Raw genomic sequence first — 21421 nt, forward strand, 5'->3', positions numbered from 1 at the left:
GCCAGGTGCACTCTCCTAGGCGTTGGAAGCTTTCGGTGGCGTTGACCTTTGCCAGGCTGGTTCTGGTCCGGACCGGTAGCCTCTTGCGGCCAATCGGCCTCCTTTCCTTGGGCACGTGACCTTGAGACTAGGCTCTGAAGGTTATTTCAGGGCACTGGCCCGTTCATCCAAAGGAGCCTCACGTCACTGACTCTGCACTCTGGTGGGCCTTTAGCAGGTGAGGAAAAGGAGGGAATTAAGTTCTTTTTTTTTTAAAGATTTTATTTATTTATTTGAGAGAGAATGAGATAGAGAGAGAGCATGCGAGGGGGGAGGGTCAAGGGAGAAGCAGACTTCCTGCCGAGCAGGGAGCCCGATGCGGGACTCGATCCCGGGACTCCAGGACCATGACTCGAGCCGAAGGCAGTCGCTCAACCAACTGAGCCACCCAGGCGCCCCAGAATTAAGTTCTTTTTAAGACAGGCCGCGTCCAGTGGACCAGTGGACGGGAAGGCTGCGTATCTCCTCCGCCCGGGGCAGGGGTCTGGGGGCTCACGAAGACACAGCGTGTCTGCCCCTCTGTTTCAGGCCGACTTCTCAGAGGCTCCATCTCCTCTGGCGTCAGACTAGCGCTAAGGCTGAAGGAGAAGTGTGTGTCGCTTTGCTTCTGGGTTGAGGATTCAGTGGTGGTTGTTTTGGCTTCTTTAGAGAGTGTGGTGGGGGTGGGGGAGGAGGGTATTTGGGGATGGCCAGGAGGTGTCGCGGGGGGTGGTGGGTTGCTGGGTCCTGGGGGACCGTGCCCAGCGACCTGGCCCCATCGCCACGGCTCCGTGGGTAGAGGGGATGTGGGAGGCTGGGTGGTGTAAAGGGGAGTCACCGAGGACGGACTGGGGCGGAAACACCTCCCCCTCTTTCCAAAAATCCACCCCTAAAGAGCTTTCACTGGGGCGCTCTGCTGGTGGGAAGCCGGCTTTCAGTTGGGGTCCTCTCCCAACCTCCTCCCTGGGCTGTGCCCGCTCCTCTTTCTCGCACATCCTGCGGCTTTCCGGGGTGCAGGATGAGGTCGTAGAGACCGTAGGTCCTGGAGCGGACGGGAAGGAGGCCTGGAGAAGGATGAGGGGAGACGGACCGCCCTGCGGCCCCTGGTCCTCCGTGCTCCAAGGCCCGGCCGGGTACGCGGCGGGAAGGCGTAGCAGCGTCTAGGCCGCGGCCTGCGGCTCGGGAAGCGCCAGGGTGCTGGGAACTGAAGACATTCCATTCCGCCAAGGCCTTCGGTTGGCCCTGTCCCATTCTTCCAAGCTAAAGATGTACCCCCGCCTCGACCCCACCCCCACCCCCGACTCCGTAATGATCTCTGACTTGACGGTCGTGTATCCACCTGGCGCTGGAGCGAAACTGGAGAAAAGGAGGTGCGCGGCAGAGGGAAAGAGGTGGGCCTCTGGAGCTGTCTCCGCCGTGCGGGGCTAGGCGCCCAGGACGCCCTGCTGCCTCTGCATCTACCCCCATCTCGGATCAGTCCAAAGCTTTGGAAATGCGGGACGACCCAGGGCTTTGGGGCCCCGTTTCTTGATTCAGGCAAGAAAAGAAATCAAAGCTGGGGAAACAGGGGCAAGGAAGAAAAGAAAGAGGAAACCAGCCCATTCGTTTTCGCCTTGTTCAATTTAGATGTCTCAGGAGCATTAGCAGAAAGGGAAAAGAGCCCCGTGCGCGTTGGAATGCAGGTAACTGCGAAGCCCCGGGCCCCCGCGGGCAGGGTGGATGGCGAAGCCTAGCCCGCACCCCTGCTGCCCAGGCTGGACAGCACGCTCGCTCCTCTCCACGAAGAACGGCCTTGAACAGGTCACACGAAGTAGCAAGAGTAACTTACAGCGACAATACCGCCTCCTACGTTCTAGGTCTGAGTATTGGTACATGTCTAAGAAATAGACTGGATTTTAATTTCAAATAAACCTGCCCACACTCTAATTCTGAGAAAGCCCCTAGTCATCCTGGAGGTTTATTTTAGGGGCATATGCAGCCATGGCCCAGGTCCTCATTTTTCCGGGGGCAAACATTTCTATCTTAACACAAAAGGGAGAATGGTAAGAAAAGGAAAAGGTGAACCTATTGAGAGCTGCTGAAACTTCATTTCTGACCTGGAACATTTTTTGCTCTCAGTCAGGCCTGCATTTTTTCCAGGCCATCTAAATTTGGTGCAGATCTCTCCAGGCCCCCAGCATCCGGATAAGGTGGCACAAAGCAGCACACATGGACTGGACCAAATCCCATTTGAAGTCCTTTTTCTTGTTCTAGGTCTACATTGGAGATGCAATTAACTATTAAATGGTTTTGTTGTTGTTGTTTTTAACTGGAGTCAAATGGGGTAAGACTTGGCAAAAACACCCGAATGAAAGAATTATAGATGGGACTTGGAAGAAAAAAAAATCTTTATTAGGTATCATAATTCTCATAATTGTTGTTATTGACATACTCATCGCTGTCAATCAGCCAGGGAAGCCTCACACGCACATACCACCAGCACAACCCTCAGTCCCAGTTGACTCATGGGGCTCTAAAACCACCCACAGAGTAGATGAGGAGGGGAGGCTCCATCTGTCCTAGGGAGAGTGCTTTGCAGCTGCCCCCAGAGGACTCCATTCTAAGGTTGGAACAAGGGGTGGGGGTATTATGTAAGTTCAGTAGAAGGAAAGAGAAAATTATCTCCCTGTGCAGACAGTATAGATGGATAGATGTGTGTGTGTGTGTGTGTGTGTGTGTGTGTTTAAATGCTTTTCTATAAATGTAAGCAATGGATATGGTTATGAGAGAAAATGTATGTACATACGTGTGTGTATGGGCATATGCCTGCTGGGAAAGCAACTCTACCCAGTTATTCATTTCTCTGGCTAAGCCACAAAAACTGTCCCTGCTCCCCACCCCTTTGGTGATAGAAATGATAGCGGAATTTACCTTAGCTTTTGTTACAAGATCTGTTTCTTTTCTGCTTAAACAGAGATCTGGGCCTGGGCCGTCTCTGGCAGGAGAAAGAATAATATTACCAATCTTTCCTTTGATAACATTTCTAAATCCATCTTAATATATCTGGTGCAGTCACCTTGAGGGACATATGAACTCCCACAGTCACGAAGACCATAATGATGGTGATGTGTGTGGACTCATGGGGGCTTTCTTGGCATATTCAGTCAGCAAACTGCCTCAACATGTCCCATCTTTTAACAATCATATATTTTCCCCTTCATTTAAGGCAGAGGATGTAACTAGAGGGGCTCAAGTAGACAAGCAAGCAGATGATGTTGAGAGTTAAAGAAATGCCTTAGAAGGGCATAAATCTTCAGTTTTCTTATGTAAGTATCACTAGGTATAAACAGGCCCTGAATATAGCAGAAGGGAAGGATCTAGGACTGACCTTCACTCGGATGCCTCTATTTGGTGAACACAAAAGGGGCCTTGAAATTACACCAGGGGCAGAGTGGTGCATTCATCTCTGCCATTTCGGCCATTAAAGCCCCACATAACAATACATTTCATAATGAGACCTGGTGAACACAGGAAAACCCCCACACCCAGGCACACAGACCGGCAAACCTAGAACACTCCCACACCCATTAAAGCTTTCTGGAACAAGAGTTTACATAAGTAATAAAAAATACGCCCCTCCCTGCCTAGTTTTTCAGCAGCAGGAACCTGGCGGGCCTTGTCCATGGTGCCTGTGGTTTGAGCTCTCAGGGAGAAGCGTGTTAGGTTTCCACCTAAAAGGCCCATTACTTGGGTGGGGGAGGGAGCTGGAGACTGTACTGCCGGGCAGGCGCATCAGAGGAAGGGTAAGCCACGTCTGATGGACTCATGGGGAAGCAATTACAGAGACAAATCTCACTATCTTGGACAACCGTGGGGCAAAGGGTTGGTCATCAGAGGCTTAAACCGTGCTCCCCCACCCCCAACACAAGAGCAGCCTTCTTAGGGAAGAGGGAGGGGGGAGGCAAGGGTATTTACACCCCACGGAGGCTCCATTTGGAGGCTGGTCTGTTGTGAAGGCCCTGGGTTTTGCTGCCTCTTAGGACAACGTTGGCTAAGGCTCAGGGGCCGGAGAAACTGCTCTCTTTTCGGTCCTTTGGGCAAACTTGCCTTCTGGGACTTGAGGGATAGCACCATGCCTACAGTTTGCATGATGAAGACTGCCACCTTCTGCAGGGGTGAGCAGGTTGTGGTACATTTCCACAGAGAAGGTTCTGGGAGTATCTAGCGGGGGCACAGCGCACTTAGCCTCACCTGACTCCAGACACTCCTTTAGGAGGGCAAAGGAAGAACCTAAGATATAATTACACAATGATTGGCACATAGTAGGTACTCAATAAGTATTTGGGAAGAAATGAGGCTAGGGCTCCATGGTATCCTTGAATACTAATTTGCTAAGTGGGTTAGACTGAGGCTTTGCGCAGGAAAAGCAAGCAAGCTTTACCCAAGACTCCTTTAGGCCTCGATTAATGTGTCAGGAATCAAACTAAAATCCCAAGCATCCCTTATGGCCTTGGCCTTGCAAAGACAAGCCTCTGCCAAGGGTGGGGAAAGGGATGCAGCAGGCTTCCTGGTGGGAAGATCCAGCTCTTGGCCTCCTTTCTCTGCAGGGACCTGCGCCTCTACCATTTTCTCCACCTGGAAATTTATGAGTTTAGGTCTTGCCACTATCCGCTGCAGCTAGGGGTTCTCCCTAGGACCAGCTGCTACTCTCCATCTAGGGCTGGGGAGGAAGGCCTGATTTGGGAAGCAGCTTCTTCAGGATGAGGGAGGGCTAGCCCTTTCTATTCCCTGACAGCCTCTTTCAAAACAGTCTTTCCTCAGAAACACTTGTGCACATTCTGTTTTTCCTTCGGTTCAGATTTAAGAAGGAATTCATTCCCTCCCCCCCTTTGGTACATGTAGGTTATTGCGCCTCTCCCTTCCTCTGCATGTCCTGGATCTCTGCCTGAAACTACAATTACAGCCGCAAGGAGGAAGTGAGATGCTCCTAAGAGCCCTGGCCATGCTTTCAGCCCCGATGGAGCTTGTGAACCTTCCAGGAGTTTGTTCCTTCTTTCTCATATATCCCAATGACTTCCTTAAGCTTGTCAGGTGCCCCCAGCTCTACAGCAAAGAATGACAAATACCTCCCTCCTCCCTTCCAACTGGCTACCCAGCCTCCTCCCCCCCACCCCCAACCTCAAGGAGAACACAATATATCTGCAGTCCAAGCCCTGGCACAGACTGCCAGTCTTCTGGATGCCAGATTATTTTTTTAAAGGGCAAACCAAAAGCTAAGCCCAGAACAAAAACACAGCCATGGAAGGTGTCGACCCACATACAATGCGCCCCCAGCCCAGAGAAAAATATGCACACAGAAGCACTCCGTAATGCGCTCACAGGCACCCCCCCCGCCCCCCATCACATCTGTGCTTGCCCAGATCTGTGTTTCTGTCACAGAATCAGCTTCTCTCCCTGAGTCTGTCTGCGTCTCTAAGCCCCCCTGTCTGTCACAAGCTGCACACCTCCCCACCCCAAGGGCTCCGGTTTGGGGCAGCCTGGCCAGCGCAAGCCCGAGACCCCTCCCGCCCCAAGCCGCGGCGCTGAGCTCTGCGGAGGGCGCCTCGGCTCTGTGGCTCCTTCCCGGCGGGCCCTCGCGGACCGACGGTGCTCAGCCAGCCCCATTCTTGGCATTCACCGCGTGCCTTAATTGTATGGACATTTAAATCAAGGTCCGCTGTGAACACGGAGAGAGAGGCCTTTCTCCTGAGGAAGGAAAGGAGGAAGGAAGGACAGGTACAAGAAAGGAAGGGGGCTGGGGAGAAGATGGAATGAGAAAACAAGGAAAAAGAAGTAAAAAGAAGCGCGCGTGCGTGCGCACTGACAGCGGGGAGAAGGATGGGGGTGGGGAGGCAGGGAGAACAGGACCACAGCATCCTCCCTACCGCAGCTCCCCCAATCACACAGACAATGAGATAACAGCGACGTCTTCCAAAGGCTCTTTGTTCTCCCCCATCCTTTCGGATCCAGGCTTTTTCCTGCAAAGCGGAGGGGGTGGAGGGTTGGGGGTGTGGGTGGAAGTGGGAGACGGAGGGGTGCCTCCCCCGTGTTAATTACCCCGACTCCCTTAGCCCCTTCCTCGCGCCTCGCCTCCCCTGCAGCTCCAGACAATGGAAAAACAAAAAACAAAAAACACCACCAACCCCACCTCGCCCCAGCACAGCAAACCCTACCCACCCATCTCTCACCCTCAGTTTAGCCCAGTAAACTGAAGGGGGCCAGGAGGAGGAAGTCGAGGGCACAAGACGCGGAGGGCAGCGGGGGCTTGGCAGCGGCTGCCAGGGCAGGGCGCGCCGCCGCCGCCTTTACCTCGCTGGCTGAGTGCGGGCGCAGGCTGGCCGGGCGTGCCGCAGGGGCGAGCTGCCGCGCTCCGGGCCGGGATCTGGGGAGGCAGCCTTCCGAAACTCGCCTGCTGCAGTCCTCTTGCTCAGGTCCCAAGTGGTGGAGGGGAAAAAGGAAAAGAGGGGGGAAAAAAGGGGGAAAAAAAAAACCCCATAAGAGCGAGGCCCATCTGGCCCCTCATCAGCTTTGTCAAGTCTTGCATACGCTAAAATGCTAATGACCTAGATAGCTCATGCAAAATGCAGCAGGGAGGGAGGGAGTGAGGGAGGTGGGAGGGAGGAAGAGAAAGAGTGATGGGGGGAGAGCGAGGGAGGAGGAGACGGAGGGGAGGGGAGGAGAGGGGTGGAGGGAAGAGGAAGGAGAGAGGGGAGGAGGGGAGGGGGAGAGAGAGAATATATATACGTCTTCGAAACACCCCTACCACTCTCCTTACCCCACCCCACCCCACCCCAAACTGTCAACGGGCTTTACCAGGTGAAGGGTGGGCGTAGATTTAAAAGGTCACTCGTGTCTAATGCAGCTGGATCCCTGGGTCAAAAAAAGGGGGAGGGACAGAGGATGAGAGTCCCCAAAGCCAAAGGGATAATAAGACATTATTTTAAGCCCCCTCCCTCCATGCCCTCCTCCACCTCTCCACTCTGTTTACACACAAATCCAGACGCCTCCTTATGTGTGTACATGGACATATCAATTTTTCATCAATTTCTCAGAGCTTCTATGGACAGACAACCATATTCTCCCCAGCAAAACTCATCCTGTGAACCCGAAGGCGGGTTTAAAGAAACCTCCTATTTTCGAAATCCTCCTCCAGCTGGCCCGTCCCCACTCACCTACCCCTCGCCTCACCCTTCCCTTAGCCCTCCCTTAGCCCTCCGACAACATCTCCGGTGTCTACTCTTTTCTAAGCCTTCTGATTCCCAGTGTCTCTTCTCCAACACCCGGATCTCGAGAAGGCGAGGCAGGGGAGCAGGAAAACCAACTTAAGTCTACCTGATCTCCCACCATTCAGCTCGCTTTCCCAGAAAAACGAAACAAACCAAACCCTCCCCCTCCCCAACAATGTCACTGTTCAAGCATGCCAAAAGGATACATAAAATTCAATCCGAATACCCTCAGAGGTCCGCACGCTGGATGGGCGCTCTTGGGCACCGGAGATCACTCCCGTTCGGAGCCAGCGCTCCCGCGCGTCGCTTCTTGTTGAGCCCAAAGTGCTTTGTCCTGGGGTCCACTCAAGGTCTTCCTCTTTTTGTTCTTTTTAAGAGACTGGTCGCAGTCCGCAGCGTTTCAGCCAGCCCATAAGCAGGCAATAGATCTACTGGAATAAAGGGATCGAGACAGATACATGCAGATGAATGAGGGAGGGATGCGGAGAGGCAAAGGAAGCCCGCATCTAGGGAGCGGCCGCCGGGGTCGGGCCCGCATTGCTTCCTTCGCTGGGGAAGGGGCGGGTGGCGAGAAGGCGCTGGTGGTCGCTCCACCTGGCAGGAGGAAATGATAACCATGATAAGGAGCATCATGATGATGATCATGAGCATGATAAAAAATTCCGAATCTCCCTTTGGTGAACCAGAGCATGCGTGCAGGAGGGACTGCACTGCTGGCGGCGGCGGCCGGGGGGAAGGAGAGGAGCGCAGGAGGCAAAGGTTGTGGCGGCAGCGCCCTCAGATGAATAATAATAACGCGCAGCGCAAGTTGCGGTTCAGCCTGAAAATCCAGCCCTCCGCGTGAACTCGCGTCGAGTGCGGATTGCAGGGGGATGAGGCAGAAGGGGGGGGAAGGGAGGGTGGTGCAGGGAGGGGGAGGTGGGTAGAGAGGGAGGCAGAGAGGGACAGAATTTGGAGCCTTTTAATGTATCCTTACCAAGCCCTAATCTCGTTCGCCATCCTCTTTGGGTGAGGTCGATCTCCTTTTTAAAATTATTATTCCCTTAACGGATTATTCAGCTAAAAGAAGCCACATCTGCTGACTGTACCGAAAACAAGAGGATTAGGAGCCGGTCCACAGAGCGGAGCCCGCAGCCCCCCACCCGCTCTCTGCACCAGCACACGTCATTCTCACTGCCCCCGGGTACCTCCCTCTCCTTCTTGCTCCGGGAGAGCTGTGCCAAGGAAAATGCGGATTTGGGGAAAGTGAGAAGTGGGAGCGCTCGGAAGAGCGGGAAAGCCAAGGTTGGAGGTGGCAATTCGCACCCCCACACTCACACGCGCTTCCGTTTATCCGTTTCTATCCTGGGCGAAGGGGGCGCTTTTGCCGTGCCCACAAGCGCAGCACCTGCAGTGATGCGTGCCCTACGCCCCCTAAACGTAACCCCGGCTGCACCAGTCCCGGGCAGACTCCCTTCAACAGTCCTGGGCGTCAAACCTACACCCAGGTCCGCCGCCCCCCCCTTCCCTTCCTCCGCCCCGGGAGCCGCGGCACCACGGTTCGTCCACTCCCAGGCTCTCCCACTTTTGCAAATGGAGTGGGGGGCTCAGGACACCGGCACTCCCCCTGCTTCTCGTCCCCAGGCTGGAGGCGCCAGACAGGGGTTTCCGAGGACCGCGGCGCGGGCGAGGCCGGAGGTGGGAGTGGATGGAGGGGGGGTTGCTGCGGCGGATGCGGTTGACATCACTGCGGAGAGCACGCGGCTGTCCGGCCGCTGCGGCGACCCGAGAGCCTTTGCACCTCCCCTCCATCCCTCCCTCCCAGCCCCTAGCAGCGTCTGGGCAGGACAGCGGCGGGGGTGGGGTGGGGAGAAGGGCTGGTGGTGAGGGGGGAAGGTAGTCCCATCCTCCGCCCCCCTGCAGTCAAGGTGAATGTGAAGGAGAGCGGGCGCGCGTGCCCGCGCCTTTGGGTACGTGCGCGCGCCCCTCCCGGCTCCCCTCCTCCCGCCCCCCCCTTCCGCGCCCTCCCGCCCGCCGGCGCCCGCCGGGGCCAGATGGACTCCCGAGATTAGAGAGGCACAAAAGTGCGTCTCCACGTCCGGCCGCCACCCGTCCCGCGTACATTTAGACTCACTTCGGGGAGGCGCCTTTTGTTGTGATAGTTGTGGCCAGTGTTGTGTGTTTTTCCGGGAGCACGGGGTTAGCTTGGTCTTAAGGAAGGACTCAGAATGAATCTGCCCATAAACACAAAACCCAAAGACACCCCCGGCCTAAGCCCCCGACAAAAAGCCCAGCGCCAGCAATGAGAAATCTTCCGTCTTCCCCGGAGAGTCCGTTCGGCAGCCGCGGGAGTCAACCCCAGCCCCGGCGATTTCCGCACGCGCAGGGCCCATCTGCTTCTCCTACTCTGGCTTTTCTGCTTTGAGGACTTAAAACACAACAACAACAACAACAACAACAACAACAAAAACAACAACAAAACCCCAAACTGTTTCTTGGGCAGCGCGGGCTTCAGAGCACCGAGAGATGGATAGGTGTAGCACAAGCCCCTGACAGCTAAAAGCAGCTCCTCAAATCTGATGGCCCGTGCGGGGCGGCCGAGAGCGGTCCTGCGGGGGTCGCTGCAGATGAGCGCCCGCCGAGCCGGAAGGGTCCAGATGAACGGTGACCCTGGGCGCCGTCCCGCTAGCTTCAAGGCCATTTGGGTTGTCCATTACTGGGTGTTTGTCCCAACAGAAGAACAGCGAACTCAAAACCCCGTAGCACTGGCTTCCTGCCTCCAACAGTGTACCACGAGAAAGCTTAAAAATAAGCAGTTTTTGTAAATTCTAAGAAAAGGAAAGCTTTGGTTTAAACTGAGAGGGAGAGCGAGACAGAGAGGGAGAAATAGAGAGAGGAGAAGAAAAGAATAGAAAACATTCCTGCAATAGATTCTTAATTTCTGAAGACTGTGTAGTTAGTTGGAAAGAGCCATCGTGTGGGATAGCTTTCTGGGGAAAACTTACCATTCGGCTAACGCTCCCCTCCAACTAAAAATACTTTTCGGGTGGCACAACTATATTGGCGGTAGTTTGGTTCAGGACTTCCACCATTTTGATGAGGGTTTTAGATTCAGGACTGTCTTCTAGTCCCTAAGAATTCCTTAGGCAGTTTCTGAACCGCTTCTACGTGGAGGGATGGGGCTGCGACTTGGAGCGCGTTTTGCCTGAGAGGCCGCAGGACACACCGCTGCTGCCCGTCCCTAGGTTTTTCTTAAAGGCCTGGTTTTGTTTAGCTTGAGGACGGTTTCAATGCAGTCCTTCTGCGCGGGTTGCTGCAATGCAGGATATTTGCTCTCTCATCTTGCGGCATGGGGGGAGGGGAGCAGAGAGATGGTTTTGTAACAGGCTCTGCAGGCCTGAGTGGGAACGCCTTAAATGATGAGCCCCGGGTTAAAAAAGAAAAGAAAAAAAGCAGCTGATGCCGAATTAATAGTTATAGCATACCCCTGGGGCTCTCTCCAACGAGGGGGTCAGGAGTCCTTTCCCCTCCCCCAGTCACAGATTTCTTAGCTGTTTTTAACCAGTCTGCTCAGATGCTGGGACATTTGTGATGGCTTCTTAAAACCTAAACCCTTGGGCTTAAGAGCTGTCTCTACCCCTGATCAAACTCACCCCAAATACTAGCACGTTAAGAAATTACATTGTAAAACCTCCCCAAATCCGATTGACTGGGCTGTTTGGGGCCCATATGGCTGGACAGCTGTGCTAGCTCCACGTGAAAAGACCCCGTTGCCCCTCGGATGGTATAAAGCGGGGTTCCCCAGAGAGCTCAGACATGACCTAAGTATTAGCTTAGCCTGGGGTGAAGACTGAGTTAAATCTCTCTCTTCTTGGAGGTTAAAATAAAGACAACAAGAAAAATCAAAAGAGGAGCACTTTTGAATTCATTGTAAATTGCATGCCTCCCGCTGGTTCCACCAAAGGAAGGAAAGAAGACCTGAGAAATAAAACTCTCTCAGCTTACCCCGAGCATGAGCATGACGCTAGGCAAACTGAAGACACACAGGAGATTGGAAAGAAATATATTATTTGCCAAGCGTACCATGTGTCTGTGACATTTGTGGTTCCCTGTTCAGAGAGGCAGGGTTCTGACCCCGGCCGATGCCTCAGTGTTAACCATAAAGAACAAGCCATCAGAACGCAATTTCCATGGTGAGAAGATGAAACCGTGCTTTAAAAAGGAAAGCCCATTATGAAATGCAGCCGGATTTAATTTTTAATATGATGGCGGATCCTCTAACGCATTCTTTGCTGGTGTTTGCATTCAGGAGGAGTGATTCATTCAGTGGGAGAAATCAAAATCACACTGCAGTACTTTTAAACGGGCTCCTCAGTCCTAAAGGTGTCCCGAAATAGAATATTCTATAACCTTCAAGTTGTGGTGGCCAAAGAAATTGAATACAGAGCTCTGTTCCTACTGAAGTGGTCAGGCTAGATAAGAACCAGGCTTATGCTGACTTATTTATGTGTGCCTACACATAGTGCGTACCCCATATTCCTAGCTCTCCTCAGGCCTTAACAAATTTTTTAAAAGAAGGAAGAGGGGAAAGAAAATAAAAGCCCTCACAAGTCAATCTGGAAAGTGAAGTGGGGAAAAAAAATACTAGTTAGAGGGTTAGATTCCTAAGCTCTTAGTCCCAAGTCAGTCACCGTTGTTTTGGAGAATTATTTCAATAGTGGAACTACCTCCTTTGAAAGCTTTACGTAAATCTAGCAGACACTAACGTGTCAGTTCACATCTTGGAAATAGCTACAGATCATTCTGCAGTGACTGTGGCTTCCAAAAAAGAAGTCAGTTTTGGAGATATCATTGGAATGGCATAACCCTAATGCTGGAAGCCTGGAGATCATTTGGTTTTCTTTTGCTTCATACAAAAGAGGAAAAGCAAGAGGAAAGCCAGGCCTAGAGAGAAGGCAACATTGCTTCTGGATAGCATGTGGACGCTTTGTAGCAAATCCAGTGTTCAAGTTAAAGATAAAACCGGTTCTCTTCTTTTCTTGCCTGTATATTTTCCTCTTATCCCATTTGACCTTTAAGTTTTCTTATGATTTTGGCAAATAAAAGAAATAGCCAACCAACCCTAGCAACTACATTTAGTACGTAGCTTGGATTTAATTTTGAAATCCAAGTCTTTCTATTTAAATGTCTCTAGTTTTAGTGATATTTCAGAACGTATTTAGAAAAACACACACTGCCAGCCTCTTGTGGCCCCAGAGGGATAGGGCAGGAGTCACAAAGTTTCAGAGCCTTTGGCCAAGTGGATTGAGTGCCACAATATGCCCAGAAAATAATCATGTTAAAGCCAGGGCAGGAGGTTTTCAGGAAGGACCCCCAAGACAGTGGTCCTGCAGGCAAACAGCAGGCTTTCATAATCATTTTGGGGGAAGGATGAGGCACCTGGCAAGAGCATCTGACACAGATCTAGTTTATCAGGTGGCAGTTACCAAGTCAATTTGTTTTGTTTCTGCCTTATTTAATAAATTATTCCTATTGCACAAAACGGAATCTTTAAGAAACAGAAGAAAATTAAACTGTTGTATGATGAAGGTGACTTGTATGACCTTGGGCAAGTAAGTCCCTCTCTCCTTGTTTCGTATCCTCTTATTCAACACGAGGTGCCTGGAGTAGATGACTTGTAAAGTCCTTTTCGACCTAAATAGTGTAAGACTGTATTGTTTAAAACACAACCCGCATGTTCCTGAGTCTGAAAGATATTCTCTCCCTTTTAACATCTATCTGGCAGACACTCTTCAGGGCCTGGAAAGTTGAACACAGAAGGCTTAGAGAAAAGTTGTGTGTGTGTGTGTGTGTTTAAATGGCATTCATCTGAAAATACAACCCTCTTTATTCTTGATTACTCTCTGGGTCAGGAAAAGGTCCCTCTATCAGGTGAAAGCATTTTTCTGTCCCCCTAGAATGCCTCACCCCAACGTGTGTCTGTCTCTTGTGCCTTCACAGAAGCAGATCCAACCTGAGCCCTGTAGCCGATTTAAAAGCCCTTCCCTTTGGCTCCATCCTGACCTAGATTGCAGGATGACGGCTAATGATTCATTTGCAATGCATATGATGGGCATCTACTGCAGGGCTCTCCCTCCCCCCTTGCTCAGAGAGAGACCCTGCTCCCCTTATCATCTGATATTACCACAAGTAAATATTTTTGTTCAATTGCTACATAGGGCAGGAGGCTATTTCCTAATGAATTATCTGCCCCAGGGAGAAGATCTATAACTCGCCAGTGCTTCAGGCAATTTTTAGCATGTGTCAGATTGTGTTTGCATTGGAGAACTTGGACTGTTTTTTTTTTTTTTGGTGCAGACAAACTGTTTTTCTTTTCGTCCTTATGCAGACATATACAATTCAACATACCTTTACAGAGAGAAAAGCCTTGTTTGGGTTTAAGAGTCTGACGGGAGCATGCAAACAGTGTTCATATGCATAAAGGATGACAACCTAGAGAGGATATTCTGTTTGTACTCACATGCCAGATACTGTTTTCAGGCAAACTGGACAAGGTTTTCTTTGAGTTTCATTTAGAGGCAGCTACCTTGTACTGTAAATTATGAAGTCAGTACATTACACTAGAAAAAATGGTCCTGACTAATAATGAGGTGCCGATTGGTGTGTTCATTAGATATACAGATTTGAAGCAGAATTAGTAGAAATTACTGAAATGGAAATCTTGTCAGTCATAAATGAGACACCTGACAAGTCAGAGGGGAAAAAAATAAAGAAAAATCCTGAACGTGATTCATATCTTGTAGAATTGTGTCTGAGGATGATTTAAATAAATTTGGACATTAGGTGGTGACAAGATGAAAATGAAAAATAGCATCCAATTGGGCAAAAGACTGTAGTAGGCCTGGGGGGAGTGTAAAAAAAAAAAAGTAAAGGGGAGAAAGTAAAGGGGGTCGTTTGGAGGATAGCTTGTTTGTAATGAATGAATGAATAAATGAAATCTACAATATTTATTTTCCAGTAGCCAACACTCAGGAGACATTCAACTATTGTTCATAAAATAAAATCAGTGTCCCTTCTGTGTTGAGCAGCATCAAACAGATTATCTGCAGATATAACTCTGCTGGAAGGCCAGAGAATCGTCAGCCAGACGTATGGTGCAGGAAATGTCAGCTTACTTCCCAGCTTTAATTTCAACATGCGGTCAACGGGCATTTGCAAACACTGTGTGTGGAACAGAGCGGGCTGCCGCGTGCCAGGCCCGGTGCTGTCTAGGTGTTTTCCATACATTATCTACAATCTCATGGCCTTGCTTACTCCATTTCATAGAAGAGGTGGCTGGTGGCTGCTTCCCTGAGCGGTTAAATGACTTTCTCAAGTGCATAAGCTGGAATTGGAATTCGGTTACGACCGGGCCCCCAAGACTCTGCTTTTTCCATTACAACTCCATGCTGCAGGCTTCCCAGAAGGAACAAGAACAACATTCTCTAATGTAAAGCTGATATAAAAAAAATTGTAAGCGTTTGTCCTGCCTCATGTACCAAGTCGAAGCAAGCAGTGTGAGACTGACAGAGCAGATGAGAAACACCACTTAAGATAATTTTTCCTGCTAAACTCTGTTGTACACTATGCAAATATGATTGCAAAAGTGGAACATTATCAACACTTTAATGCTAGTTATCTTTCAAAGATGATACTTAGAGTAATCAACATAAACTTAGTATACTGTATCCTAAATAATAAAAATGTTGGCTTGCATCATTCTGACATCTAGGACGACCTAGAAAACTGCTCTGGGTGATATATGGTGATAATAACATTCTGCATTTAAACAGCATCTTAACCAGTCGCAGTGTTTCATCACCTAGGACAGGGAGGGGGGAGGGGTGTTGGAAAATAGAGACAGACTTAGGGGCTCATTTGAGGGCAGAGTTCCCCAGGGGAAATTCTCTGGGATGGAGGACCATAAACCAAGGTGAATACATTTCTGTTTTGTTCTGGGTGATCTCCTGCTTCCTGTCTCCCCCAGGGCAGGGCTGATAAGCAGGACCCCTGCTTGGCAGAGATGTTCCCAGTTTCTGGTGCATGATCAGAGACTGAGCTGATACACTACAAAGGGAAATAATGGACCAAAGCAAGTGATAGACAAGGTAGGAGGGAATAAAGGGAACAATGGGAATTTAGTTTTTATGGGAATTGTTTCTCTGTTTAATAGATGTTTTTAAATTACCGGGCTACCCTAGGACAGGGAAAGATAGCATTTCATTCTATGTTCCTTACTTGTTATATGTCAACAACCACAATATTACCAAAGAGTTCCCTGTCTAATCAGGAGCTAGCATGCGGCAAGATACTGTGTGTTGTAGGCTACTAGTTTGGGAGCCCGGAGGCCTCGGTGCTGGTTTTTCCTTTGCTACAGTGACCTTGGGCAAGTCATCTTCCCTTTCTGAGCCTAACTCCTCTCTTACTGGGAAGTGGAGGGTGTAGGGGCTCCTTCCACTGACCCAGAGCTCCCAGCTTTCTTTGTTCTTCCCTTCAGAGAAGAAATGTAGATAGGTGCAGATTACTGAGTTGGGATGCTTCCGGAACAAGATCCCAACTCAGTAACCTGCACCTACCTACGTTTCTTCTCTGAAGGGAATTTTTAAAAAGCCATAACATCAATTAATAGCATTTTGGGAACCCGTACGCCAGTGAATGATGGCTATTTGGGGAAAACAGGATGCTTTCCTGGCACTTCTGAAATTGTGCTGGTTTTGCATAGGTCTTTGGCTTCTACCAGAGAGGGTGGATTCTCTAGAACAAATGTGGGTTTTAGAGCCAAGACGGATGTGAGACCACATACTCGCTCTACCACCTATCTACCTTGGGCTAGTTTTCCATGTGCCATATAGGGCTGATGATAATGCTGGCATCCTAGGACTATTGTTTATTGAGAGAACACCTGTACTCCTCTGTCTTTCTACCTTCTCTCTGAAGGTGGACCCACAGATGACTTCTGCTCCTTTCCTTCCCTTCCCTCCTCCACCCCAAGAAAAGAGGCGGCAGCGAAGCAGGCAGGTGAAATGCATGGCCACATGCTGTGTGGTCCATGGCAGCCCCCCATCTGAGCAGAAGGGAAGTTTGGGAAAGGATTATTTCATGATACATCCCATAGTTGACCCACAATCTGACTGAACACATGATGAAACAGCGAGAAATACAGATATGAGCTCCTCCTGCATTCTGGGGGACAGTTTGTGCATTCTGAGCTCCTGCAGAAACACAGCTCTGCCTCCCCAGGCTGACTGGCAGTCTTGGCCCCATTGTGGGTGAAGTGGTCAGACAGGAGAACCCGAGAGCTAAAAGATAAGGAAATGGAGGCCCAGAGGAGTGAAGCACCTTGCCCAAGTCTACACAGTTACTAGGTGGCGGGAAGTCAAAGACAAAAGGGCTGCATGTAGGAAACCAGAGTTGGGTACCGATGAGAAGAGGTAGAATGCTTTGTTGGGAAACTGTAGAGTCTGCTTTCTCACTGGGCCTGCGCACAGCTCTGACAGGACCCCAGGCTTTGGAGGTTCCCTTTTACAGGGATAATAGTTATGTCTACTTCAGAGAGTTATTGTCAGGATAAAATGACATAATGCAAAAAACACCCCAAAAAAACAAAAAAACACATAACAAAAACAAACCACCACAGTGCCTCATCATAGTAAGTGCTCAACAAATATTAAAGACGTTGACTTTTACCTTTAAAAAAGGGTAGCTTTGTTGCTATTGGCAAAGAAAGACAATTAGTATAATTTGTTCTTGAAGAAAACCAGAGAAGTTCCCCAATGCCTTGTGATAATGGCATTACCATTAATTGCAGAGAAGGCCAATTGTAACCACATTTTCCAAGGGTCTAAGTAACTCCATTTCTTTTGAAGAACTGAGCCTTGAAATTAAGGTCTGTTTTCAAGGAAGGGCCAATCTATAAGATCTACTTCATCATTTCACTTCTGGTACAATCTATTAGCAGAAATAAAGAGGAGACACTGAAGACTTCAGCTGTAGATGTGAAGTTCTTTGGGGATGTCTGGGAAGGAGAAAATGAAATGTAGGACTTGTTCGATGTGATGGAACAGTACAGACTGAGTGAGAGAAAGGGTCAATTTTTAACACCCTAAAGGGAGAAATGGTAAGAAGCGCTCTTAGAAATCTTAAATAACAGGGTCCTAGACCCTTCATTTCTGGCAATAAGAAACCCGAAAACCTCCCAGAATTTAGTATCTACAATTTTTAGATAAGATACATGAATATTCTTTGAATGGCATAGTAAAGCTTGAGGGAAATAAATATAGCTGGACCAGAAATAAAAAGCTAGCTATGGGTTGTTTGCAAGAGATGCATAAAAAAAAAATGTTAACAAAAAGGCTGAAGGGAAAAGGATGGGAAAAGGAATAGCAGGTAGATACCAGCCAAAAGAAAACTGGTGTAGTTTATTAATGTCAGATAAAATACACTCGAAGATAAAAGACATTACTGGTGGTTAAGATGCTCTCCACGTAAAAACCAGTGTAAGAAGAACAATTAAGTAGAAGAACAATTCTAAACTTGTATGCCCCTAGAAACATAGCTTCAAAATATAATAACAAAAAATGATGTAATCTTGGGAAGAAAAAGACAAATTAGATATGTTAGTAAGAGATTTCAATGTACCTCTCTTGGTAATTGATAAAAATAGTTGGAAAGGATATAGAGCATTTGAACACCACACTATCAAGCTTGCTGTAATGGGCAAGCTTGGAAATCCCTGATCAGTAACTAGAAAAATTACATTTTTTTAAGCATACATGGGACATTTACAAAACTAGATCCTGTAGTAGCCCACAAATGAAGTCTCAACAAATACTATGATATGATGTCATACAGAATATATTATCTGACTACAATGTAATTTAGTGAGAAATCATTAGCAAAAAAAAAAATTCCACTTGCTTCTTCCTATGCATTTGGGAAAAAAAGACATTTCTGAATAGCTCCCTGGTCTAAGAAGAAATCGTATCATAAAATAATAATTAATTAAAATAATACACGTCAAGACTTTGTGTCTTGCAGTCATTAGAAATCCTTAAAGGAGAACTTAGTCTTAAAATGCTTATATTAGTACAGGAGAAAGGCCAAAGATTAATGATCTAAGTGTCCAATCGAAAAAATTAGAGAAAAGGAAAACAGAGTGAGCCTAAAGAAAGGAGGTTAAAAAAATGAGAGGAGGAAAAAAAAGGAAGGACAGGTGGTGAGACTTAGACTCTAATACCATCTGGAATAGGTCCATGACTATTTTATGGATGAGGAGAAAAATCCCCCATGCAAATACCTTTCTCTCTCCACAGAATATAGTCTCTCCCCTCTGAAGGCCCTTCTCATTGAATCTGTGCCTTCTTTGCTGCAGACAAACTGTTGTGTCTATAGCCTTCACATCACATCTAGCATAGGTACTCAGCAATTCTATTCAATGACTTTGCTTCTTCATATTTCTGTATTTGCCCCTTTTGCTAGATGGCAAGCTCTTGAAGGCAGAAACGATGTCTTTCTCATCTCTGCTCCCCTACAACATGTAAGCTAGGACTTGGTGCAAAGGAGCTAGCTACCTGATATTTAAATGTGTTTGAAGTTGAATTGAGTTGGTAGACAGAGCTTTAGCTTATAGGTTGGGAGAAGAATGGGAGAAGCAACATGGAAGTGATATCTGATTCTTCCAGACTTGGGAATCTGATCATAATTCAGAATAGGCTACTGTTGACCTTCAACACAGAAAGGAACTTGCCCAATGTGTGGGCATTATTTTGTGGCTTCCTAAGAAACTAAAAAAAGCAAAAACAAAAACAAACCAGCAAAAGAAACATCTAAGCCCTCCATTAGAGAGGGAACACGTTCCTTTCTGAGTCTTGTCTGTGGTGTGGATGAATGAGGGATGGTTGGGGTTGAAGGTTTTGGAGTCAAGGCTACCTAGGTTAAATTTCTCCACTGTTACTTATTATCATGGTAAAACACACATAACATTAAACTTACCATTTTAACCATTTTATTTTATTTTATTTTATTTTATTTTTAAGTAGGCTCCATGCCCAGCGTGGAGCCCAACATGGGGCTTGAACTCACAACCCTGAGATCAAGACCTGAGCTGAGATCAAGAGTCAGACACTTAACTGGCTGAGCCATCCAGGCGTCCCTTAACCATCTCAAATTGTGCAGTTCAGTGGCATTAAATACACACATAATACAGCACAACCACTACCACTATCTATGCCTAAAACTTTCTAATTATCCCCAACAGAATCTCTGTCCCCACTACTTTTTAACTGCAATTATGGTCAGGTTGCCAGTGTTTTCACTGTGAATCGAGGCTAATCATACGATCTACTGAATAGGATTATTGTTTGGATTCAATGACATGATGTGTGAAAAGTATCCCGCATAGTGCCTGGCATTGTGTTTTACTAAGTACTCAATAAATGTTATTATAGAAAAGAGCAGGGGGAAAGGAAATTCCAGTCATTTCGAGAGGGAATGGGACTTGAGGTAGGGCGTACTTGCTTCACAGAAAGCATGCTGGACAGCGTCTTGATGGAGCTTGACCAGAACTACACGTGTGCAAATAATTCCTGCAGGCTTGAAAGGTGTGGGGCTGGAGGCGGTTCTCTCTAAAATTCCTTCCTACGTCTGGCGTGTCATGGGAACTCAGGAAACACTTGAGTAAGTGAATGAATGAACACATACACAAGCATTTCAATGCTCAAAGGACGGATAGAGATAATTTAGTCTTCGTTGTTAGTTTATCAATGAGAAGCCTCAGAGAAGTAAACTAACTTAGTCCAGATCGCATCATTAGGAGTAGAGCTGTATTAAAAAGCCAGGGTTCCTAAGCATGTGGTGCAATCTTCACTTGAACCAGAATCCAGAAAAATAGGAGAAAAACCTGAGAAAACCCCAAAGGCCCATACAATGCCTAACTTAGAGTCCAAGTCTGCAAATGTTCAATGTCCTTCTCCCTGATCTGACTACACATTTGATCCAGAATGTTGCAGATAATGGCTTTTCATTAAGGAGAGAACACTTCCTTCCATTTCAGGGGCAGTGGTCATTCTGGTAAGGAGGATCACAGAAAATAACTATTTTCAAAACCATGATTTTTGGAAGACCTAGGAACTTTTAAAAGACCCAAAATAACCTGCACATGTGAACCTCCCCCAGCCTCAGTTTTACTTGTCAGAGATGGGTAATGATGCCCCACAACACCGTGATGAGAATGGACTGAGATAAAGAATATGATGGTGCCTGGCATATGCATGGCATTCAGCAAATATTTGTTCCGAGCAAAGGGGGATTTTATCGATGAAACATACTCTCCCGCCCTATCAACAGCCCACTTGACCCTGCTGGGAAGATTTGCTGGTGCTGTACACACTTTGTTTGCAGTGTGACCGGAAGAATAACCTCGGGGGGAGGAGGTGGCCATTAGGACTGGGACAATTTATGGCAAACACGTGCTGCTGTTTTGCTGCTGTGTCCCAGGTTGAAGTGAGTTAGAAATGGCTTCCCATGTTTACTGGAAACATCGAGAAGGGTCTCGGTGACACTGATGCTGTGGCTGCAGGTTTCAGTCTATTCCCAGGGATATAGGTCACTTGGCATAGAGGCAGTCATCTTATACCCATGCAGAGCAGTGGCAAGAATCCTGCATCGGGCATCAGGACCCTAGGTTCTAGACCTGGTCACTTATTAACTCTGTAATCTCCGGCAAAGGGCTTCACTTCTCTGAACCTCAGGATCCTCTTCTATGAAATAAGGGGCTTGGAACGCACGATTTCTAGGACCCCCTCCAGTTTGACAACATTACATTCTATTTATTTATTCCACTTACAGCTTTCCAAGTATTGTTGCTCAGTGACAATATGAGCGCCCATACATATGTACAATTACACATGCACACACACACACACACACACACACACACACACACACACACACACACCCCCTCTTACACCCAGAATCTTCACTTAGGAAAATAACACAAAAACCTGATGCCCCAGTGAATAGCCATTTTACTCACCACCTTTAGAGTGACATAGCCCAGCTGCCTCTGGACTAGAACCTCATCTTCCTTGTGACTCGGTGCTTCTGCTGCCAAATGAGGTAGAAATGGTGCAAGCTGATTTGGG

General features: G+C 48.2%; 2 long non-coding RNA genes across 2 annotated transcripts; both read right to left on the bottom strand.

The window, feature by feature from the left end:
* Positions 1-2387: 2387 nt before the first annotated feature.
* Positions 2388-6494, bottom strand: LOC145720303 (uncharacterized). Its single transcript, XR_014143220.1, has 2 exons — positions 6346-6494; positions 2388-6014 (listed from the first exon to the last, which is right to left on the bottom strand). It is a non-coding gene; the product is annotated as an uncharacterized LOC145720303 (long non-coding RNA).
* A 354-nt stretch (positions 6495-6848) lies between these two features.
* Positions 6849-8470, bottom strand: LOC115942436 (uncharacterized). The gene is made up of 3 exons (XR_014143221.1): positions 8239-8470; positions 7489-7693; positions 6849-6906 (listed from the first exon to the last, which is right to left on the bottom strand). It is a non-coding gene; the product is annotated as an uncharacterized LOC115942436 (long non-coding RNA).
* Between the last annotated feature and the right edge of the window lie 12951 nt (positions 8471-21421).

The sequence above is a fragment of the Leptonychotes weddellii genome, chromosome 2 (genome assembly GCF_054177405.1).
Source record: "Leptonychotes weddellii isolate Sample4059 chromosome 2, ASM5417740v2, whole genome shotgun sequence".
Taxonomy (NCBI): Eukaryota; Metazoa; Chordata; class Mammalia; order Carnivora; family Phocidae; genus Leptonychotes; species Leptonychotes weddellii.